Source organism: Triplophysa rosa, linkage group LG13 (genome assembly GCF_024868665.1).
Source record: "Triplophysa rosa linkage group LG13, Trosa_1v2, whole genome shotgun sequence".
In the NCBI taxonomy this organism is placed as follows: Eukaryota; Metazoa; Chordata; class Actinopteri; order Cypriniformes; family Nemacheilidae; genus Triplophysa; species Triplophysa rosa.
Genome location: NC_079902.1, coordinates 22,204,761 through 22,211,952, shown reverse-complemented (window position 1 = coordinate 22,211,952; position 7,192 = coordinate 22,204,761). Strand labels below are relative to the sequence as shown.

Here is a 7,192-nt window from a genome sequence, read left to right as displayed (position 1 = left end):
GTCCGTCATAAAAAAATTCGGACCGGGTTCGATTTTCTGCGTTTTGGCATCCGTAGCAAGCATTTTGAGTGGCCTTTTTTAACAATTCAGAGACACCGTACAAACGAGAGCCAAATACGAAAAAACGCATACGAAAATTTCGGACTGTAAGTGCAAAGACCTTTAGACTTTAAAATGTGACGTCAATTCGACTAGTGCACACACATATATTACAGATGACTTACATCAGAAGTAACTGTAATTAAATTACAGAAAAAACAAGAGTAATCCCTTACTTTACTTTTCCAAAGGAAAAGTAATTCAATTACAGTTACACACATCACATGGTTCCCACAAGGTCATATTCCTGGTATTTCTATCTTTTTGGAGTCCCCACAGAGTATGGGTTTGCCAGCACCTCACACACACAGTTCCTATTTTTAACTTGCAGGAACACAGCTTCTTCTCAGAGGCCTTGAAACTACCTGTCCACTTCAATCAGCCCGCTCGGCTTTCCGTATTGAGTCTCATGTGCTTTAGTTATTAGAGCATAAGATCCGTCTTCCCGATTCCGATCTCTTAACAGAGCGGCATGACCTGCGTGTAGAAACACCAGCCTTGATCCCAGTTGTTCGCTCTGAGGGGATTTTTTATGTTTTGCTCCATCAAAGGTTTCACACCCAGTATATAAACTACATGTTTTCGCCTGCGGGATGTTTGGAAGCAAACACTGTTTATCAAGAGGCTTGAAAATTCCAGTGGCCATAATGAACTTTAGCTGACATACAGGCTTTACTTAATAACCACAAATGCTCTCTTTCTTAAAGAAATAGTTTACCCAAGAAAAGTCCTGTTATCACTTACTCACCATTTTTGTCCCAGTGCCCGTTCACTTTTTATTGTAAGAAGACTCGTTGTGAGCGCCAGGATATTCTTCCAAACATCTGCGTTGAAAGAAGAAAAGAGAGTTACGTGGGTTTGGAAAAACATGAGGCATTTTTGGCTGAACTCTCCTTTTAGGTTAAACCTTGATATCGACAAATGATAAAAGAACGTTCTCAGAATCACTTCATTCATTTGGTACATTTCCATTTCAGGGGATGCAAAAAGCGACCAACAGATGGAGACAGAACAGCGAGGCGAGACGGTGAGAGATGCAGAAGAGCAAGTTTATTCAAATAACCAACATATAAAAAAGTGTGTCAGTAATGGACTGTGATATTAAAACAACATTTGTTTAAGCATTACTCTCGACGGACGGCGGTTCTGTTTTTAAACCGGCTGTAATAATGTGTGCTGAGAAAACAAGGTCTGTTTCTTCCTTAACACTTCTGAGATCAATGCGGTCCACAGAGCTCGACCTCCGCTGAAGTATCCCGACCCTCCGCTCACAAACAGATAAGTGATATCTTTCAGAAAAACAAATACAGACCACCTCCATTCACTCAATACAAATCCTCTCTTTGCATTAGAGAGCTGTTGAAAGACTTCTTTACATGTAACCTGTTCCCAGCATGCTCTCTGTTCACCTAGTGACATCAACAAAAAGAGCGCATTTTCTTGAAGCCACAGCGCAGCAGTGAACTCCGCTAAGTGGCCGGGCTTTGTTGGTTCTCTGCTTTCTCATTTTTTTTCCGACTATCCAGGCAGCAGCGGCGGGGAATCAATCCTTTTGAGAGCCACAGCAGGTTGAGTCTCTCTCGGGCTCCCTGTTGCTCTGCATTCATCAGGCACATCAAAGGCCATCTCAGGATGCTGCTGTGTCCCCGGTTCTCCGTCTCCTCCCGGTTGATCCCGTCGCCCATCGGGAAACAGTCTCCCCTCCGCCGCACAGAGTCATACGATCAATGCTGAGGTTTATGGTTATAGGGGTCTCAATGGCGGGCGCGAGGAGTTAAAGGCCTGAAAATGAGAAAGACTGATGCCACTGTGAGACTCCTGAGAGACTTCCATGGAGTTCCCTGCACTAAGGAAAGAAAAAATCATGAATCAGATTCCAGAAGGGCTTGTTTATCTACAGCAATCTGTCAATCATAAAGCAAGACTGTAGCATTGAAAATGTCTCTCTCCTCTGCAAGGAGAAACATCGGAGACAAAGTTGATGCTTAAAGGAAACATTTGAAGTCTCCATCAGAGGTTAATCTTTTATAAGATTAACGTCTGAGCAAATTCTATACATCTCAAATCTTTTAAGCTCTTCTATGAGCTTAAAAAATCGGATCTCTTTAATATCTCAATTGGGTTTTTGTCAACACCGAATGGAGAACCGGTTGAGATTTAGTCTAATTCTCCTAAAAAGAGACACGAGAACTAAGAAAGCATCTCAACAACGTTAAGCTTTGCTCAAACATCTGAGAAAATGCTGATACTTCAAGAACATAAATTAGGACTCCAATACATCTCCTGAGCTATAAAAGAGCAATCTTTGAGAAAACATTATACATTTAAACTCTCTTGAGCTTTTCTCATCATGACACCTTAAAATCTCTTTAGTATCATGGTTGTTGTTTTTTTTGAAACATCAATGAGACTAAATGGAGAACAGATTGAGACTTATCCCAAATCTTCTAAAAAGTTTATAAACTTTACCGCAACAATGCCTTAACCCGTGCTCAACCATTGACTCTATTTTGCATTTTTACTCCTCCTCACTTTTGGAGAAAATGCAGATGCTTGATTATGAAATTGGGATTGCAAGTCTCCTGAGCAATAAAAGAGCAACCTCTGAGCAATACGTGACCTTTTGTCTCAGGCTGGAGAGTTTGGAGAGGGTAACAGGTGTGTTGTGTGACAGAAGGTTGCGTAAGAGATCTGACCGTGTTTGCACACCTCACAGCTCTTTGATCAGAGAGCATCCAGGACAGAATGAAGCTTGAGAGGCAGATTATGTTCAGCTCAAGACAAATGAGAAGAAACATCTGAACTCCATCAGCAGAGACGAACAAAAGAAATGAAGGATTAGAGCAGTCAAGCAGTTCCAGAGTCTCTCTCTCTCTCTCTACTTCATATTATTCACAGCATTCACGAACACACACCTGCACGCACGCACACACACAGATTTAGCTCAGACATAGACAAACATACAGGAGAACACGTAGTACTTTCTCACACACGAGTACATAATATACAGTACACATACATAAATGCAAACACACACGTATGCATGTACACGTACAGAACACACACACACACACACGCAGATCATTTTTACACTTTGCTCAGCACTTAAACTATGTTCCTTAAGGATTTGATGGTGTGTGTGATTTGTGTAAGGAACATTTACTGTACAGTGATGTGTTTGAGAAGTGTGTGTGTGTGTGTGTGTGTGTGTGTGTGTGTGTGTGTGTGTGTGTGTGTGTGTGTGTGTGTGTGTGTGTGTGTGTGTGTGTGTGTGTGTGTGTGTGTGTGTGTGTGTGTGTGTGTGTGTGCATAACACATGCCTCTGGCCAGGAAATACTTTTATTTATAAAAAAGATGATTGCATATGCAAGGTATTTCTATGCTGTTGCTAAGGTGTTCTATGTGTTTTGTACTATGTTGCTATGCGGTTGCTAGGGTGTTCTGGGTGTTCTATTGTCTCTTAATATGACATGGATCCCTCATTAAATGTATGAGCAATAATTAACAGTGATGCTTCCCTTAGCAAACACCATTAAAACTAATAAATAAATGCCCTTTCTTCAAGTGGTAGAAAGGTGAAAGGTTTCTTTCAGATATCTCTTTTCATCTATCATTTTCTACACAGTACTGCAGCTTCTCATCCATTCCACAAAAGCCAGCAATCTCCAAAGAAACCGCTATTTATTTCCAGGCTGCAGACAGTGGAAAAATACTGAACCTTGAGCTCCTGCTCAGCCCTGTGTTTTTATCAGCGTGTTCAAACGATCCGGTGTGGAATTCACGATTGGGCCCAGCGTGATCAATAATGCAACAGCCCTGCATTACTGCCACCTTACAAATCAATTAAAACCCATTACAGACGGCGTGTTCATTCCCCAGCATCCATTCCCCAGTGTTTATTCAGGGTGGGAGAGGCCGATCTCGCTGCAGTTTGGGCAGGTGAGACTAAAACAGGACGAATGAAAAGCAGTCATTGTGCAGGCAGGATGGTATGAGCTCAGATATTCCATGAATGTGCGTTTCATCCAGAGCTCACAATCCGCTCGCTGTTTCGGCAGAGTTTGGTTTGGCCGGGTGTTCACCGGCGGCCGTGATGCCTTCAAACAGGAGCTGTGATGGAGACCAGGCCTTCCTCTGCCTCTCGAGCTCTCTCATGAGCTCTGACTCTCGCAGGGGAAGATGTTGTGAGGCTTGGCACTGTGAAAAAGCAAAAGACTTTCCCTTCAAAGTGAACTTTCAACCTTTTTTTTACATTTTTCTCTGTGTCATTCACACACGTTAACTTTCTGAAGCATTCCAATTTTAAAAAATAATAACTCCAACCCCTTCTGCATTTTTACAATTTAAATAACTTTTTAGAATATTTTATGGTGTTTTACAAAATGATGACATTCTTAAAAGGAGGTTTTGTGCACTCTGAAAAAATGCTGAATTGTTTCAACCCATGGTTGGGTCAACTATTGGTCATTTAAACTGGTTGGTAAATGGTAGGGTTGTCCATATTTTACTCAACCATGGGTTGAAATGACAAAACCTCCTTTTGTGCTTTTCCCCGCTTTTGTAAATACATTTGTCCCAAAAATATAGTTAAAGAGAAACATGCACACAGGGATAATTCAAGTGATAGTTCACCCAAAAATGAAAATTCTGTAATCATTTACTTGTGCTCTTATGATGTCAAATCTGTATGAGTTTCTTTCTTCCATAGAACACAAAAGAAGATATTTTGAAGAATGTTGTTAACCGGCACCCATTCACTTCTATTGTATGGACACAAAACCATTGCTAGTAAATGGGTGCTGGCGGTGTACCGACTTTCTTCAAAATATCTCCTTTTGTGTTCTGCAAAAGAGAGAGAATCATACAGGTTTTAAATGACAAGAAAAAAAAACATTTTGGGGTGAAACATCCCTTTAATGTTTCAAACGGCAAATGATACATGCATGCATTAAATACTTTTTCTAAAAATATAAATTTAACATATTTTTGATTCATTATTAGATTATTTGAACTGCCAGTCATACACAGCTTAATGGTGAAATGAAAATTTGTTTTCTAGCTGAAATCTAGATGCAACTTCTGGAATTTGTATTCTTGAAAGGTTGTTATTGTTCAGTAAATATTTAATGCAGTACTGTTTTACAGGTGGCACAGCGCTTTTAACACTCTAGATTCGGAGGTGTTTTTGACCTTTTTCTGAACACAAAGTATTCAGGCTAAATGTCTTTTCACAGCCAAACAGACCAGTCAAATGAGCTGAATGATATTGACATTGTAAAAAAACAGGAAATTCCTCCCTTGAATTATGTTAGAAGTCTCTTAAATCTGGGATGTTGTATTTCGCAGCTCTCTCTCTCTCTCTCTCTCTCTCTCTCTCTCTCTCTCTCTCTCTCTCTCTCTCACTCACTCACACACACACACACACACACACACGCACACACGCACACACACACGCACACACGCACACACACGCACACACACACACAGTCATGTGAGTCCTTTCCCCCCTCAGGATCTGAACATTGTGCTGGACCCTCATGATTGACTGGCTGTCCATGTTACTCTGAGAGAGATTGCCATAAATATTTCATCTCCAAAATGGCTCCATGCCGTAAATACGCAGCTGTGTGTGACAAAGGAGGGAGAGAGAGAGAACACACTTCCTCCTTATCACCTCAGACACCCAGACAATTAACACAGCACCTCATACATCATTCTACCGACATTTACACAAACTCTTAACACACAAACACACACACTGCACAAAAAAAAACAGTCCGTTTTTGTGTCTTGTTTTATAATACAAAAATACCTACATTTAAATACTTTTCATAAAATACAACTTTTGGACAATATATCTTATATTAAGCTTATTTGCCTTAAAGAAAGGGTTCATCCAAAAATGATTCCCAAATTCCTTCATTTATTCACCCTCATGTCTTTACAAAACGGTATGACTTTCATTCTTCTGCAGAACAAAAAAAAAATTATTTTGTGTTCCACTGAAGAAACAGTCAGATGCAGATATTGTACGACATGAGGGTGAATAAATGACAGAATGTTTATTTTTGGATATATATTGGACATATTTTGGGATATAATTGAAACATTTAAAAAATGCTCATGCATATTTCACTATTTCTAAACAATTTAGGTCTCTCGTTTTCACTTGATAGATTTAGTAGCGTACCTCTGTGTGCTGTAGGAAGGGGATTTCCGTCTGTTCTTCATGGCCACTTGACTAAAGAATAGAACTCGACCTTGTGCAGGTTACACACATATCTGCTCTTCACAGTTCCCCTGGGAAACACATACAGTCCTCATGAGCTTCTTAAACACATCACAACACAAAGTCATAAAGCAAAACTACACATGTTCATCTGAAAGGCCACTCAGTTCAATGATCCAATGTGATTGTAGATTTTATTATTTGTTTCTACATGAAACGGTCTTAAAACAAATGGAGAAGTGAATCTTTTATATGGGCTATTGTAACAAAGTGAAACAGAAATACTCCAATGTTAAAATATTCTTTCATCAAGACTTTCTTTAAAATATAAGGCACAGTGCCATAGAAACATCCCTTAAGTATAATGCAAGAAAGGTAAAGATAACTTATTGCGATACATGATATAGTGAAATAAGACAGGTCATTTAAACATATATGAAAATCATTATTGGAAAATAATAAAAAAGGTATTTTTGGTTAGATATTTACTTATTGTTTCATTCTTATTGTTCCATTCCAGCATCTAAGGCTATGTTCATGGCAAGAACTAGTCAATCTATACACAAGTCGATCCATCCAGTTGGGGGGACGATTTGGAATCCTCAAACAATCTAACCTGCATGTCTTTGGGCTAAGGGAGGAAACCCACCCTGAACATCCCGTCCCACACTGTAAAAAACCTGTAATTTTACAGGATTTTTCTGTTGTTTTTTTACAGATTTTCCACGTAAAATGAAAAAAAATGAATTTTATTGTTTTTATGTATTTTTTTAAATACAGTCAAAAACCGCAAAATTACAGAAAAAGCAAGAAAAACATGGGGAAAATGCCGTTATTTTACAGTTTTATATATAATATATATAT

At 39.3% G+C, this 7,192-nt stretch overlaps 1 long non-coding RNA gene across 2 annotated transcripts in view; it reads right to left on the bottom strand.

Annotated features, from left to right (window-relative positions):
• Positions 1 to 869: 869 nt before the first annotated feature.
• Positions 870 to 7,192, bottom strand: part of LOC130564058 (uncharacterized) — an 8,055-nt gene continuing 1,732 nt past the window's right edge. For both annotated transcript variants that reach the window (XR_008964189.1, XR_008964188.1), the window contains exons 2-3: positions 6,290 to 6,399; positions 870 to 4,296 (exon numbers count right to left, since the gene is read on the bottom strand). This is a non-coding gene — a long non-coding RNA (uncharacterized LOC130564058). The remainder of the gene's footprint in view (positions 4,297 to 6,289; positions 6,400 to 7,192) is intronic.